Source organism: Callospermophilus lateralis, chromosome 1 (assembly GCF_048772815.1).
Source record: "Callospermophilus lateralis isolate mCalLat2 chromosome 1, mCalLat2.hap1, whole genome shotgun sequence".
NCBI classification, from domain to species: Eukaryota; Metazoa; Chordata; class Mammalia; order Rodentia; family Sciuridae; genus Callospermophilus; species Callospermophilus lateralis.
The window spans coordinates 215,795,365-215,813,039 of NC_135305.1; the positions used below are offsets into that span (position 1 = coordinate 215,795,365).

At 43.5% G+C, this 17,675-nt stretch overlaps 1 protein-coding gene across 8 annotated transcripts in view; it reads right to left on the minus strand.

Moving 5' to 3' along the window:
* Ilf3 (interleukin enhancer binding factor 3) overlaps positions 1-14,130 on the minus strand; it is a 33,966-nt gene extending 19,836 nt beyond the window's left edge. For 7 of the 8 annotated variants that reach the window (XM_076848794.2, XM_076848810.2, XM_076848787.2 and 4 more), the window contains exon 1: positions 13,967-14,130. The gene's annotated coding sequence lies outside the window, so the exon portion shown is untranslated. Of the gene's footprint in view, positions 1-5,660; positions 5,727-13,966 lie in introns of all 8 variants that reach the window. The other variant, XM_076848779.2, reaches the window with a different exon arrangement.
* Positions 14,131-17,675: the final 3,545 nt, after the last annotated feature.

Genomic DNA, 17,675 nt, shown 5'->3' on the forward strand with positions numbered 1-17,675 from the left:
TCCTGCTCTTTGCAAACAGTCTGCCCATACTGAAATCTTCCAAAGAAGTAAACAACAGCCATCCACAGACCAGATGACTCCACCTTCCCCCTCAATCATACAAACAGCAAGCAGTTTCACGAACAAATCCTAACATAACTGACCAAATCAAGAATTTCTCATGTTGCTTCAGGACTATCTAGCAATTCCAATTACAAACACATAAGTTTCTAAACCTTAACACCTAGGGAAAAACAGTGGGTGATACCCTCACAGAGTCAAGCAACAGGATGTAGGAGGGTTAAAGTCTTCATGAGAGGAGAGGGATAAAGGAACAACAGAGGGAGCACAGGGTGGGAAAAGTGGGAGATCAAGTCTGAGGCTTAGCTGCTCCCTGGGCCTGGACCCTTGGTGAGCCACTCAATCAAGTGGAAGCTTCCACACAAACCTGAGCCTGAAACCCTGTGCCCTCAGCCACTAGCTGTGTCCTCTTGAACAGTTTCAGTGCAGCTTCCTCCCTACAGCTGCAGCATGGAGGTAGTCCCTTTACTCTATGCAGGGAGACTATGAAAATTACAGGAGTCAACCTACAAAAAGTATATGATAAAAATCCCTCAAAAATAATACCAACTTGGAGCTGGAGCCGTACCTCAGTGGCAGAGCGCTTGCCTAAGCATGCTGCTTATCTGTAACTACTGGGGGGGAAAAAAGACCAAATTGTACTCCCAAAAAAAATCTACATTACCAGCTGAAGCAGATTAAGTGATGAGCAAACTGCACGCCCAAGTGTATCCTGTAATAATGAATAATCTTTCAACTAGAAACATATGATACTAGGGTCATGTTTGGAAAGAACATCATTATCTATTTTATACATATTTCAGATACATTTATTACATGCCAAGTATTCACCCTAAAATATTCCAGAAAGGAGGATGAAATACCTGGCCAGCTTAGGCAACTGAGACCTTATTTCAGATTGAAAAGAGTTGATGATACGGCTCAGTGGTAGAGCGCCTCTGAGTTCAAGCCCCAATACAGGAAAGGATAAGGGGGAGGAGTCGATTAAAAAAAAAAAAATTATTAAAAACATATGAACCTATCAGACAAGGTGGCACATACCTATAATCCCAGTTACTCAGGAGACTGCAGAAAGAGAATCCTAAATTCAAGACCAGCCTCAACAGACCCTGTCTCAAAATTAAAAAAAAATAAACAGAGATGTAGCTCAATGTTTAAGACGCCTGGGTTCAATCCCTAGACCCAAAAAAATAAATTAAAAGGTCTGAGCTGAGGTAGACTTCACAGCCTCAGCAACTTCACAAGGCCCTTAACAACTTAGACAGACCCTGTATCAAAATAAAAAGAAAAACGGGCTAGGGAAGTGGCTCAGTGGTAAAGCACCCCAGGGTTCAATCACCAATACCAAAAAAATAAAAGGACTGGAGACTGTAGCTCAATAGTAAAGTTCCCCTGGTTTCAAAGACTATGGGAGTTGACAGCTGCTGAAGCTGGGAGATGGATATACTGGGGTTCGCTTGTGCATGTTTTAAAAGTTCCATGACGGTTTTTTAAAAATATCTTTATTTTGTTTATTCATTTTTATGTGATGCTGAGAATCAAACCCAGTGCCTCACATGTGCAAGGCAAGTGCTATGTCACCAAGCCACAACCCAGGCCCACATGACAGCTTTTTTTTTAGTTGTAGACAGACACAATACCTTTATTTTATTTGTTTTCATGTGGTGCTGAGGATTGAACCCACTGCTTCACATGTGCTAGACAAGTGTTCTACCAATAACCACAACCCCAGCCCCTCCATGACTGTTTTTTAAAATTTTTTTTTAGTTGTAGTTGGACACAATGACTTACTTATTTTTATTTGGTGCTGAGGATCGAACCCAGCACCTCGAACGTGTTAGGCGAGCGCTCTACTGCTGAGCCCCGCCATGACAAGTTGTTTTTTTTTTTTTTTTAAAAGAGAGTGAGAGAGTGAGTGAGAGAGAGAATCTTAATATTTATTTTTTTTTAGTTATCGGCGGACACACATCTTTGTTTGTATGTGGTGCTGAGGATCGAACCCGGGCCGCACGCATGCGAGGCGAGCGCGCTACCGCTTGAGCCACATCCCCAGTCCCCATGACAGTTTTATTTAAATAATTTTTAATTGTAGATGGACACAATACCTTTTTTTTTTTTTAATTTTTGTGATGCTGATGGAACCCAGTGCCTCACACATGCTAGGCAAGCAAGCGCTCTACCAGTAAGCCACAACCCCAGCCCAGTTTCATTTTTAACGCAGAGTAAACTTAAAAAACCTCTACAAAGGTGCAGACATGGCAGATAAACTAAAAAACGAAACAAACACAGCCTGTTTTCTGACAGGCACAAAGAGACACCTGAGCTACATGATAAACTGTGACAGTCTCCCAAGTCCTGTCACATGGCCACCAGGCTTGGTCTTATCTATGCTGCAATATCATCAATATGATGAGGAAGAAACCCTATTTATTTACTGAGCTGGGGTTGTGGTTCAGTAGTAGAGGAGCACTTGCCCAGCATGTGTGAGGCACTGGGCCCAACTCTAAAAATAAACAAACAAAATAAAGGCCACCTACAACTAAAAAAAAAACCCACTCTGTTTATTGAAAAAGTATTTAGTATGCACCTTTCTTTTGTGCCAGGCCTTGGGCTATAGATGTTGAGACAATGATGGGTAAGGCCAACTGGTACCATTCCTAAAAACTTGACCATCTCGAACATCCTAAAGGAGAAAATCATTCCTTCCTTCCAGGTGCAAGATCATGCCAGGCACTAAGGTTCATGAAACACAGTACCATCTCTTCACCTCAAAGTCTGCCTCCACTACAGATCTTGAACAGACTTTACAGCAAGATTAAGGCTAAGACCCTTTTATTAATGGGTTTGTAAGACTGTTAGTTTAAAACAACTTCCTTGGAGAAGTAAGTTGACTGAAACAGGAACACACCCGGTAGGGTGAGCCAGGGTCATACTGCATTGTCAGAAAATACACAAGTGTTAGAAACTAATACAGGCTCCCAGAAGGCATGGGAACTGATTTGTGAGGGCTCCTATAACTGTTCTGTATAACTGAGAACCAAAATGAATAATATTTCCATCTCCAAAAAGTTCTAAGCTGGGTGTGGTGGTGCATGCCTGTAATCCCAACAGCTCAGGGGGCTGAGGCCCTATGTAACTCAATAAGACCCTGTCTCAAAATAAAGTACGAAAAAGGGCTGGGGCCAGGCATGGTGGTGCACGCCTGTAATCCCAGGGGCTTGGGAGGCTGAGGAAGGAGGATCACAAGTTCAAAGCCAGCCTCAGCAACTTGGTGAGGCGCTAAGCAATTCAGTGAGACCCTGTCTCTAACAAAATACAAAATAGAGCTGGGGATGTGGCTCAGTGGCTGAATGCCCATTAGTTCATCCTAGTACCCCCCACACACCAAAAAAAACAGCAGGGATTGTGGCTCAATGGCACAATCTCTTAAAGTAGTTATAGAAAAGGCAAAACTAATGAACACTAGAAAAAAATTCAGAACCATGAGTGGGGATAGGGGTAGGAACCACTTTGGGAAGGAGCCTAAGAGGGCTTTTTAGGATGATGCACTGGTCAAAACCCACTAAAGAGCACACTCAAGATCTGTACATAACTTTAAAAGGCAGGGGTGGGGGGAGGGGGAGGAGGCAGCCACAGTGGCACACACCTGTAATCCCCCATCACTTTGGGGGCTGAGGCAGGAGGATTGGCAAATTTGAGCCAGCTCAGGCAAGTTAGGAAGACCTGTCTCAGAATAAAAAACAAAAAAAGATTTGGTATGGTGGCACACACCTATAATCCCAGTGTCTTGAGAGGCTGAGGTCCTAAACTGCTTAGCAAGACACTGTCTCAAAAATTAAGAAAGGGGGCTGGGGTTGTGGCTCAGCGGTAGAGCACTCTCCTAGCATGTTCGAGGTCCTGGGTTTGAGGCTCAGCACCACATAAAAATAAATAATATATTGTGTCCCAACAAAAAAAGAAAGGGAAAAAAAAGGGCTGAGGATATGATCCAGTGGTTGAGCACATAAGTTCTATCCCCAGTATCAGATAATAATAAAAAAAAGAGCTGGGGATGTGGCTCAGTGGTAGTGCACACCCCTATGTTCATTCCCCAGTACTGGGGTGGTAGGAGTGAGGTAGGGCAGAAGGAAGAGAGGAGATAAAGAAAAAGAACAATAATTGCCTAAAAACCTACTGAAACAGCTAGCACAATGCTGCATACCTATAAACCCAGCTACTTGGGACACTGAGGTAAGAGAAGCACAAGTTGAAAGCTGGGCAACTTGATGAGACCCTGCCTCAAAATAAAATTTTAAAAGATGGGGATTATAGCTAAGTGGTAAAGCACCCCTGGGTTCAATCCCCAGTAGCACTCCCCAACAAAAAATAACTCCAGCTAAGCCACAGAGGGAAGACTTCAACTTTGTGCTGCTATTTAGATTGAAATATACCATAAAAAGTAAAGTAACTAGGCTGGGTTGTGGCTCAGTGGTAGAGCGCTCGCCTCGTATGTGTGAGACCCGGGTTCAGTCCTCAGCACCATATAAAAATAAAAAAACAAAATAAAGATATTGTGGGCTGGGGATGTGGCTCAAGTGGTAGTGCACTTGCCTGGCGTGTGTGCAGCCCGGGTTCGATCCTCAGCACCACATACAAAGATGTTGTGTCCGCCGATAACTAAAAAATAAATATTAAAATTCTCTCTCTCACTCTCTTTTAAAAATAAACAAATAAATAAAGATATTGTGCCCTGGCTGGGGATGTGCCTCAAGCGGTAGCAGGCTCACCTGGCATGCTCGGGGTGCTGGGTTTGATCCTCAACACCATATAAAAATAAAATAAAGATGTTGTGTCCACCGAAAACTAAAAAATAAATACTAAAAAAAATTTCTCTCCCCCCTTTAAAAAAAGGAAAAAAAAAAGATATTGTGCCCACGCATATCTAAAAAAATATTTTAAAAAAAAGTGAAATTACTAAAGGATAAATAGACTATACAGATAGTGGACAAGGTGTGAAACACAGGCTTAATCAATGAGCTGGGGATATAGCTCAGTTGGTACACAGCTTGTCTAGCATGCACAAGGCCCTAGGTTCAATCCCCAGCACACACACAAAAACGTCAATAGCATAACCGGAGATGTGTGTAAAGGTAGGTGCTCACTTTTGTCACCCTTCTCTTATTTTCTCTTTCTAACAGTGTTATAAATATGTTTAAACATAAGACAATTAAAATGGTTAACACATTAAATTTATACAAATCCCTTAATCCATAGATATTTTTTTTTAAATGCTACACTATATTCTGAGTATTGTTAAAAGCAAGAGAAAACATTGCCCACCCACCCCCCAGCTGATGCAAAACCTCTAAAAATACCATTTGACAGGCAGCAAGGATCCTGAATAGAAAACCACTCTTCCACCAGTAGGGAATGACATTCACTGAGTCAAAATATCACCCCATATACAGGTGCAGCTGACTCTCATCTGTAATCCCAGCTGCTAGGGAGGCTGAGGCAGAAGAATCACAAAGTTTGAGACCAACATGGGCAGCTTAGCAAGACTCTCGTCTCAAAATCTGAAAAGGGGGCCGGGGATGTGGCTCAAGCGGTAGTGCGCTCACCTGGCATGTGTGCGGCCCGGGTTCGATCCTCAGCACCACATACAAAGATGTTGTGTCCACCGAAAACTAAAAAAATAAATATTAAAATTCTCTCTCTCCCCCTCTTAAAAAAAAAAATCTGAAAAGGGCTGGAGATGTACTCAATGGCAAAGCACCTTTGGATTCACTCCCAAATAGAGAATAAAAACAGAAAAAAGAACCCCACCATCTATTAACATGCCTCAAGCACAGCACATGCCCCAGAAACACATCTTCACATAAGTGGCCTGGCCAGGCACAGTGTGCATACCTGTAATCCCAGCTACTTAGGAGGCTGAGGCAGGAGAAACTCGAGTTCAAAGCCAGCCTCAGCAATTTGGTGAGGTGCTAAGCAACTCAGTGAGACTCTGTTCTGTCTCTAAATAAAATACAAAATAGGGCTGGGGACGTGATGTGGACCAGGGGTTGAGTGCCTGAGTTCAATCCCTGGTACCAAAAAAAAAAAAAAAAAAAAAAAAAGAGCCTGCATATGTAAGTTTTCTGTCTGCTGTGTTCCCTGTTGAACAGAACGTAGGTGAGTCTTGGCTACAGGGGGCTGCCTCACTTCATCCTCTCCTCCAGTAGACAGGTGCACCACAGGACCCTTGAAGTGAATCACTAGGCTCTATTCAGCTGGTATGGCCACCACACCTGGCCTGCCTATAGTCCATTGATCCCTGGGCCCTCCTTCTTTAGACCAGGTCACTGTGGTGATGCGTTCTGAATCAGAGGAACAAAGCAAGTAAGAGTACTCATTAACTGATTAGGAATAAACTGCTTCTAATATTTTCTATTTAAAGGACTCGAGCTATTCTTCTTTGCAAGTCAACAAAACTAGCATCAAGATCTAGTTTTGGGGGTGGGGATGTGGCTCAAGCAGTAGCACACTCGCCTGGCATGTGTGCAGCCCCGGTTCAATCCTCAGCACCACATACAAAGATGCTGTGTCTGCCAAAAACTAAAAAATAAATAAAAAATTTAAAAAATAAAATAAAATGACATCATAATAATAATAAAAAAAAAAAGATCTAGTTTTGACTCCAGATCTGTCAGTCAAGACAGCTGACATGGGCCTGGGGTTGTGGCTCGGTGGTAGAGAGCTCACCGTAGCGTGTGCAAGGTCCTGGGTTCGATCCTCAGCACCACATAAAAATAAATGTATTGTGTACAAAAAAAAAAAAGACAGCTGACCTGGCCTTGAACACCAGGGATTCCATCTCATGAACTGACTCCAGAGTCTTCAAGGTGAGCACCAATCTCCTTCTCAAGAGATATTTAAGGAATGAACAATAAAGGAGGGAAGCCCACAGCACCCACCTATACACAAGCCTCCATTGCCCCCTAGCAATCTACCTCCACAAAAGCTGCTCCTGTAACCATGGTCATGACTCAGCTTGGCACTAGCAAGACTAGCCTCATGAAGGGGGGGGGGGGGGCAAGGCAGGTAAAAGTGGTAAGTGAACTGGTATCTTTCTTTTGTTCCTGAAACCAGCCCACCCACAGCATGCAGAGTAAGATGTAAAACCACAAAACCTTTATGCCTAGGATGTGATAGCCTTCTTCCTAACCTCACTGACTACAATATGAAGTTCAAGGAACTTGCAGCTGGGAAAAAGCATACCCAAGTTGGCACACTTAGCAACAAATGTTTGGAGAATGAATAAACAGGCATGGCCCACCTATTTGCCACCGTGTTTCACAAAATCTTAAAAGCCTTCCCAGTGACTCTGGGGGATGGTCTTGAAGTGGATATCCATCTTAAAAAGACTGAATTAGGTTTTAAAATTTGCATGGACTCAAGCCAGCTTCTGGATGTCTCTAAAGCTAGCCCATCCTTGGGCTCTGAAGTAAAATGATACAAACGAGCTACTCTCAGTGATTCCTTAAACTTTTTATAGTTTCACATCATCAAGAACATATGGAAAGCAATTTTATACAAATCAACCCAGCCAGATGATGCTAATCTAAATTCTGTGCTACTCTTGAGAAATTGAATAATCCACCACAAATTTAAAGTATAACTCAATTGTTCCTGGTTCTGCCTGCAACAATGTTTCTACTGACCAACAGGTCAAAAGTTAGGAATAGGAGCTATAGCTCAGAGGTAGAGCGCCTGCCTGCCTCACATGTGTGAGGCACAGGTTCAATCCTCAACATCACATAAAGATAATTTTTTTAAAAAAGATTAGGAATAAACTACTTCTAATATTTTCTATTTAAAGGACTATCCCCTTCAAGTTTATTTCCTTCCATTTTTAGTGTCAAGTGGTGACACGTGTGTAATTCCAGTGACTATGGAGGCTGAACCAAGAGACCAGGCTCAGCAGCTTAGCAAGACCCCATCTCAAAATAAAAAATAAAAAAAGGGCTGGGGATGTAGCTCAGTTCTAAAACAACCCTGGGTTTGATCCCTGGTACCAATAAATAATAAAAATGTAAAGGGCTACAGATGTAGTTTAGTGGTCCAGGCCCCTAGGACCTAGGTTCAATCTTTCGTATTACCAAAAAAAAAAAAAAATACACTGCTCTTTTCCTCCAGTGGCCTTGCAAAAATATTACAGCACAATAGCTTAAACACTATAAGACACTGAAACAGTCAAAAGTATAGAAAATGCCCCCACGACACAAGGATCCCTCCTGCTGCTCTGTGCTTAAATCCACTTTTCAACCTTCTCTAGCCTTTTCAACTCCCTAGCCCCTGGCAACCACTAATCCAATCAACCATTTTGTATTTTGTCATTTTAAGAATGTCAGCACAAAATTGGACATGGCTGCACAGGCCTATCATCCCAGTGACTCAGGAGGCTGAGGCAGGAGGAAAGCAAATTGGAGATCAACTTCAGCAAATTAGTGAAACCCACAGCAACTTAGTGAGACTGTCTCAAAATAAAAAGTAAGAAGAGCTAGGGATGTGGCTCAGTAGTTAAGCACCCTGGGTTCAATCCCAGATACCAAAAATTAAAAAAAGTCACAGAGGAATGAGGGTGTTATCTCAGTGGTAAAGCAAGTTCTTACCATGCACCTTGCCTAGCATGTGCAAGGCCCTGGGTTCAATCCTCAGCACACACACAGAGAATGGCATATAAATGGTATTATAGTCTAAGTAACCTTTCATATTTTCTTATTTCACTCAACAGAGTTCTTCTTTTGTTGCTAAATAATATTCACCAGGATGCATGTGCTAGTGTTTGTTTAACCATTCACATACTGAAGGACATCTGGGTTGTTGTTGTTGTTTTTAATGTGGTGCTGAGGATCAAACCCAGGGCCTTGCACATGCGAGGCGAATGCTCTACTGCTGAGCCATAACCCCAGCCCCCAGATCGTGACTCTTAGAGCTACTATGAATATGTATGTTTTCAAGAGTGTAATTGCTCCATCACATAGTAGTAGCTAGTTAGTATTTTGGGGTGCTGGGGATTGAACCCAGGGCCTTGCACATGCTAGGCAAGTAATCTACCACTGAGCTACCACCTCAGTCCCAGTTGCCAGTTCAGTTTTATAAAAAACTGCTAAACCGTTTTCCAAGTTGCAACCTTGGATTTTAAAAAGCAGACCTGAGGGTTAGCTCAGTAGTACAGCAAATGCTTATTAGCAAACTTGAGGCTCTGGGTTCTGTTACCAGCACTGCAAAAAAAATAAATAATTTGGGGGCAGGGTTGTGGCTCAGGGGTAGAGCGCTTGCATACCACGTGCAATGCCCTGGGTTCGATCCTCAGCACCACATAAAAATAAATAAAGCTATTGTGTCCAACTACAACTAAAAAACAAATATTAAAAAATAAATAAATAAATAAGTGGGGGGGGGGATTAAAGAGACTCATATGGTGTGCAGAGGAAGAAGCTGTAATCCCAGCAACTCAGCAAGACCCTAAACAACTTGGTGAGACCCTGTCTCAAAACACAAAAAGGGCTGGGGGAGCTGGGGTTGAGAGCTTGCCTTGCACATGCACGACCCTAGGTTCGATCCCCAGCGCCACCTAAGAATAAATAAGTGAAATAAGGTATCGTTTCCAATTACAACTAAAAAATAAAAAAAAAAAAGGACAGGGATGTGACTCAGTGGTATAGCACTTCTGGGTTCAACCCCCAAAATTAAAAGAAAAAGACTTAAGTAATTTCACCAACATTCATTTAATTCCTGCTCTCCCCTTCTGTTAGTTTATACAGTTTGCTTTGCGAAACTGTAGTTATCATCACTAGGCAGTCCACAGAACCTCCACATTTTACTGGTCAACAATTATTCCCTCCTATGAAGATACTGCACTGTACCTATGGATCAAATGATTATTAAATTCTCCTATGAACCTGAGCTGTTTGTTTCCATGTTTTTGACATTTTTTTCCCTTAATATTGAGTCTATGGCTGGCCATGAGCGCCTCGATTCCTGAAGCACCTGCCTTAGTTTCCAGAGTAGGTGAGATTACAGATGTTCATGGGTTAGTTTTTTTTAATGTTTTTTAATTAGTTATTGATGAATCTTTGTTTGTTTATATGTGGTGCTGAGAATCGAATCCAGTGCCTCATACATGCTAGGCAAGTGCTCTACCACTGAGCCACAACCCCAGCCCTGGGTTAGATTTTTTTAAATAAATTATAAATTACTGGAGACAGAAGCAGGAGGATTACTTGAGCCCAATAGTTGAAGGCCACCCTGAGCAATCAGTAAGACCCTGTATCAAAATAGAATAACAAGAGCTGGGGATACAGCTCAGAGATTTCTGCAAAAGAGAAAAAAAAAAAAAAGAAAAGAAAAGACAGACAGCTTTTTGGCAAGTTCAAGACAAATTATGTGTTTCAAATTGCCAGAAGGGTCATACTCATTATTACTAAAATTGTAAAAATAATCTGAAGCAAGTTTACTCACTTTAATAAAAAAGATACATTCAACTCCTTAACCAAATGATCCCTGGTGATCATAAATGGTCTAAAGAACATGGCCCTTAGGTAGTATACACATTTTGGTTTTAAAACTAGTTACATCTTTGGGCAGAGCACTTGCCTCAGATTCAATGGGCCCCTGAGTTCCATTCCCATCAACATACACAGTTACATTTTCAGTCTTTGTTACATAGACATTGTTTTTCAGATGTTGATGGATCTTTTATTCATTTATTTACATGCAGTGCTGAGAATCAAACCCAGTGCCTCGCACATGCCAGGCAAGTGTTCTACTACTGAGCCACAACCCCAGCCCTGTTAGACATTTTATGAGCAACAGGAAAAAAATTTTTTCAACTGGATATTTCTCAAGACATCTAAAAAACAGCACTTACTTAAAATGTTTAAATTTCCAATTGTTATTTATGAAGGGATTACCTCTGTGTTGTCTGAGGAAAAAAGGTAACCACCAAAGACAATTTTTTAAAAAATATTTATTTTTTGGTGTAGATGGACACACCACAATGCATTTTATTTTTATGTGGTGCTGAGGATTGAACCCGGGTCCCGCCCATGCTAGGCGAGCGCTCTACTGCTGAGCCAAAATCCCAGCCCCTACCATAGACAATTTTTAAAAATACAAGGTTCCCTTACACACATCTGCCTTCACTATGATTTCAGCACTTACTCTAAATATTAAAGCAGAGAGATAACCTACTTATTTTGGATAAAACCGCCAAATGCTACAGCAGAAAACTGAAGTCCACATCATCATTATAGAGCCCAAAGCCCACTTCACTCACTGTGTTGCCTGTAACTCCAAACCACTGTTAACAGTAACCAAATCTCTTTCTCTTGGGACTTTGCTAAAATACAAGGCGCCCAATATACAAAACCTAGAAAAAAAAACAAATTGCTGAGAAGTTTCAATCAAAGCAAGATCAAAATAAAGGGATCCCCTAAGTTCCTAGGCCATTCATGCTAACACTAGATGGTGACATTACCCATCTTTCACAACTGCAAAAGGTGGACTTAACTTGCTGACAAAATGTAGCAGGACACCAAGGCCAAGAGGCTTATAAAAATTCAAGTTTCTTGGGGAAAGAAATCACTCCCATGAAGCCATGAAGGGTGACTGGAAGGCACTTGAAAGAAGGGTGAAAGAGGTAAAAGAGAGCTGCCTCACCCCAAAGAAAACATCTAATGCCTTTTTCAGGGGAAAAAAAAAAAAAAATTCTAAATTCTACATCTTTCTAGAGCCTAAAGTCAGAAAAGATGCTGCCTATGGTTTACCCAAAGGAAAAAGATCAACTGACAGAAGGCCCATTTCCCAGCACTGGCTCCACCTGGTCCTACCTGAAAGCCTTATCCAGAGATCCTAAAAAAAGCACATCTGTGAGATCAAAGTCTTAGTAGCTGCTCTTGTCAATGTGTTATTGGACAGGAAGAATTAAAGAAAAATCAGGACCTAAGTGATAGAATATTTGCCTATCATAAGACCTAGGTTCAAACCCCAATACAGGATTAAAAACAAAAAGGAAGAAAAATAAGTAACAACAAATTTAGATTCTTCACAATCAGGAATACAATAAGCCTGTGAAACTAGAACAAGCTAAACGAATTCTTGCTTATAGGTTCTAAAGTTATGTACATAAACAAGTGATGTCAGGAGAAACAAAAACTGTAAATCAGGCACCTTTCAGCTACAAAAAGAATATGATGTCCAAGCTCCTAGAAGACAGAGGCTCTGATAAGTCAGCATCCAGTGTTTGCAAGGGCAAGCCTTGGAAGTAAGTAATCACTAGCCTCCAATCGGAGCAATAAAATACTGCAGAAAACACTAGGGCTTGTTCCATTCCATTCACAAATCTCAGGGTGCTGGGGCTCTCCAAACAGCCAAGAGACAGCTTAAATGCAAAGCCCCAGCACTACTGGGCAGGTTCAGTAACACCTGTCAGCTTCCTAGGCCTTTTCCCTTCCTCTTTCCAGCTGTACATGAGGCTCAGGTCTACACACTTTCTTCACAGTCTGATATGGTGGCTATATCCCAGGAGAGGACACACAAAGCATGGTGGCAGCACTGTGAGCAATCCATGGAGGGTCCCAATCACAAATACCTGAGGAAAAGACAGTGTAAAATCCTAAATTTTAAGTCCTACATTCAGATAGCAAGTCTCATTTTCCTAGACCCTAAATATGCTATCATACCACTCACTGTAGAGACCACAAAATCTTGAACAACCAGAAAGATTCAGAATCACTGAAGTACCTGTGTCCAGAAAAGGAAGGTTTATCACCGAAAAATGATACTTTCTTGTTGATCCATCATGTCCCTAAATAGCAACTTGCAAGCAATTTTGGAAATAGTGAGAAAAGTAAGCTTACTCTTCCCAAATTTGGTCAATGAACAGCGGAAGTACATGCAGGTCATCATATAGCACAAATAATTCATCCAGGTAGCAGATTAACTGGATTAGAACCTCATGGTTAACCTCAAGAATCTCAACTCGTCAGCTACTTGAGAAAATAAAGGTAGAAAAGGATTTAAGAACGCAGGTTTGGGTCCCAGTTTTGGGTCCCAGTTTTGCAGATAACAGTCCCCAAGAATCACATCTCCGTTTGGGGGTGGGATGCTAATCCTAAACAATCTGGAAAACATTCAACAGCAATGAAAACCCCCCTGATCTAAAGAACGAGTCATCTTAAATCCTAAGTTTGGCCACTACCTCGTGGAGGCCTCTGGACCCGAGATTTGGGGACACGACGAACCCACAAAGGATTCCTCCGTAATAGGTCTAGAGAAAAGGTTTACGTTAAGGGGGAATCCGTCTCTCCTCACCCTGTGAGGACAATGGAGGCGACGTTTCCCGCCTTAGAAACCTGTGACCCTCCAGGAACCCAGAAAGAGCCTGGGACAAAGAGGAGGAGAAGGTGAAAAAGCAGAGGGGGGGTCGGTCCCTGCCAGGATGCTCAGAACCGGAGGGGGTGTGTGCTCTAGGCACGTGCGCGCGTGCGCCCAGCGCAGCGACAGACAAAGCCCGGCCCGGGAGAGGCGGCATCCGAGGGTCCAGTGCGCGCGCACCCCCCGCGAGAGGCGCCGAAGCGGGCCGAGGGGCCGCGAAGTGGGGGGGAGGATGCGCGCGCACTGGGTCCTCGCCGCCACCGCCGCCGCCATTTTGTTTCTTCGGCACAATGGGGGAGAGTAACGGCCGAGCGCGGGAGCGAGGCCGGCAAAAGAGAAAGGCATTGGATGTCTGGACCCGGGAGCCAAAAGCAAGCAAGAGGCACCAGACGTCACCAGCCTTGTCACCGCAACCGCTCAACTGGGACTGTGCTAAGAGGGAGAACGGGCGGGGGGGAGGGGCAGAGGCGGGAGTGGGCCTGGCCGCGGCCACACTGACGCTTACCTTGTCGGCGTCCCCTTCCCCGTTCGCAGCCGCCGCCGCCTCCCTCCTGCCACAGCCCACCGGGGTCTCCCCCCTAAAGCCACGCGGTGCGCGCCGGGCGGCTGAGTCCAACTGCAATGGCGAGAAGAGGAGGGAGGAGGAGCCGGGGCCGGGGGCGAGCGGGCGGGCGGGCGCGCGCGCGCCGGGGAGGTGCGGGAGCACGTGACCGGCCGAAGCCCCGCCCTTTCGTCGCTTTTCTCTCGACGTAAGCCCAGCCGTAATAAGAGGGAGGGGCGGAAAGAGAAGGAGGTGTGTTCTGGTCACGTGATGGGAATATAGTCTGGCTGGTCACGTGTCTCTGGTGCTGGTCCCACCCCTTTGACGTATTTGCTTTGTCACGTGACACTTGCGAATGCAAAAGCAGCCTTTTCCATATGACAAGTATTTTGGCGTTTTCTTTTTTTCTGTATTGGTAGGCCTGCGTCACGTGACAAGATCGACCCTTTTTATTTCAATGGCGGTTTTCGAGCAGTTGTTGCCACGTGATACACGGAGGGACCGGACCTTCCCGCGGCTGCGCGGCTCCCATCTTAGTCGGTCTCTAGGAGTTCGTAGACGGAAATGCCTCCGAATGTCTGGCACATGTGTGTCTTCTGTGCTAGAAACGCTGTCCCGTGGGGATTCGGCCTCCAGTGGAGGGAGGCTGCGCTCTTCCCATCTTCTGCTGCAGACGAAGACGAAAAGATGTGTATGAGGAAAATCCGGACCGAGTCCCTCGATCTTGAAAATCAAGCCCAGACCGGCGCTGCAGGGCGCCCCACTTCTTTGGTTTCAAAACCTTCCTCCTTGTAGAGCCCGCTGGTCTTTCCCGCCCCGAGCCGCCAAAGACGGGAGATGAGTTTGGCGAGATCCTGCAGCCCTCCCACCCCTTTGGCAGTTTGGACAGACAGGGCCACACAGGTGAAGAAGGCACTGCGGGGCTCCGCGCGGTTCTTTGAAGAGGCAGGCTGAGACTCAGGACGTTTAGCCAGGGTGCGCTTGCGCCCAAAAGTAAAGGCACTGGTGACCCGGTACCTTCCTAGCGTTGTGTGGCCGAGTCTTCACAACCGAATGTACTTAAACACCCCGGCTCAGGTCCAGGGTCCTTTGGGAGCTCAACAGGAATAGTGCTTATAGCTAGAAAGGTGACAGATGCAATAGAATAGACATGTAATTGATGTATGTACATTCCATGTATGTATTATATGTCAAAATACATTCTGCTGTCATGTATGACAAAAAATAAATCGTATGGCAAAAAAAAAAAAAAAAAGATGACAAATGCCATGCTTATTTGGTTCAGGATTCGGAGTAAAGAGTTGGCTAAGGGATCTGGGGTTTTAGCTCAGTAGCAGAGCGGTTCCCTCGCACGTGTGAGGCACTGGGTTTGATCCTCAACACCGCATAAAAATAAAAGTATTGTATCCAATTACAACTAAAAATACTTTTTTTTTTTAAGTTGCTGAAGAAGGTGAGAAGATTTGGGGACGTAGGGAAACGAACAAAAACGTTTTAATAATGGATCTTCAGGTGCGGTGGCACATGCCTGTAATTCCAGTGGCTTGGGAGGCTAAGGCAGGAGGGTCATGAGTTCAAAGCCAGCCTGAAACTTAGCAGGACCCAAAGCAATACAACGAGATCTTGTTTCTAAATTCTTTTTTTTTTTTTTTTTTTTTTTTAAGTAGAATCAAGTCCTTGTCCTGGGTTTGAGTTCCTGGTGTGACCAAGGCACTGAACCTTCCTATCTTGTTAAAGTAAAATAAAGCATCGGCACAGTTATTTGTGCAGAATGAATCTCCCAAAATGATATTTAAGAACACGTTCTTTTATTAAGAACATAATGTGTAAAAATATGATTACCCAAATGGATGCCTGCTGTGCCTACTGCTTTTGTATTATTTACACTTTACTTAAGATTTTGTGTTTTTTATTTTTTGAGATAAGATCTTGCCTTGTCCCCGTATGGCTGAGATTAAAGAATTTTTAGTAGATCATATATTCACATAATATGAAGTGTCAAATGGGCGAAAAGATGAAAGAGTAAAGTCAATCTCCCTTAGGCACCCAGGACTCCTTTCTCTTGGCAGCCATTGTAAAAATTTTGTCTCTACAGGAATTACTGATGTTTTCCACACAAATAATAGACGATGAATACCTCTGACAGTTTTGGTTCATTTGATGTGTTTCAGAGATCATCTCATTCAAATAAACTTCTAGATTAAAAGAAAATGTGGAGGCTGGGGATGTAGCTCAGTTGGTAGAGTGCTTGCTTCATATACACAAGGCTCTGGGTTCAATCCCCAGCACCACAAAAAAAGAAAAAGAAAAATGTGGTAACCTGAATGGGTCTTGTGTTCAGATAAAATTCACTACCTTACAGATGTTTCCCTTGAAACTGATGATAATGAATGGTAATAACAGAACCTAAGTTGTTTTTAACATACATGATCTTATTTGAAGAAAGACCAACAATACCTCTTTTTTACACTGGAAGGAACTTGCTGTGTCTCGGGGACTTGCCTAAACTAACAGCGCTACCAAGTGGCAGAACAAGAATAGTTTCTAGTTTTTTTGACTCCCAAGCCTATAGGCCTTTTTCAGAGAACCTCCTGTTAACATTTCTGAAGAAAATATTTTTGTTCTCATTGTTTTCTTTTCCTAACTTTTATGTTTTTTTTTCCTTCTGAAGAAAATGCTGTTGAATGTCTTATTACTATAAAGCAGCTCCCATCAAAGGGGCCTGCAAACCCATTTAAGAGAAGGTAGATCACAGTCTTAAGCACAGACCTTGGATCAAACCAGAATCTCCTCCAGGAGGAGCCCAGGACTAATCTGTAGTTATTCAAACCTTAAGGAATTGCTTGAGTACCTGGCAAGGAGCAGGTTCTTGAAAAAGCAGTCATTGATACCTATTGACTGGCACCCCATCCTTCCTAGTCTTTTTTCTTTGATACTGGAGTTTAAATCCAGGGCCTCATTCATGCTAGGTAAGTGCTCTACCACTGAGTTACATCCCAGACCTTTATATTTTACTTCAAGGAAGGGTCTCACTAAGTTGCTGAGGCTGACTTAGCCTCCTGAGTAGTTGGAATTACAGGCCTGCACCACTATGCCAGGCCAACTCGCACTTTTAAAAGACCCACTGGGCTGAGTTAGAAATGTCAAGAAAAGAACAGGCAAGGTGCTGCACACCTGTAATTCCAGTGACTCAGAAGGCTGAGGCAGGAGGATCATAAGTTCAAAGCCAGCCTCAGCAGTTTAGCAAGATCCTAAGCAACTTAGTGAGACCCTGTCTCAAAAAAGGCTGAGGGGGGATGGTTTTGTAGCTCAGTGGTTAAGCATCCATGGGTTGAATCCCTTATACCTCCCCCCAAAAAATCCCCTGGGTGCAGGTTGGTAAAAGGTTTTCAGCCCAAACTGATGAGCCACATCCAGCATTGCTCCCTGTCCATGTTACTCCTTGGCCACCATAAAAGGTAGAAGATGCAGGATGCCATCTGCCCTCTGTCCTCCCTGCATCCCTACCCTGACCCAGCCTCCTACCACTGTCCTTGATTTCCACTGCCCCAGGATTAACAGTCCCCTATATGTATCACACTTCTCTTATCATCTTCTTGCCTTACAAGACACTCCCTGCCATCTGGTTGTTCCCCCTTCTGCTTTTCCCACTTCATTAGTTTGACAAATCCAG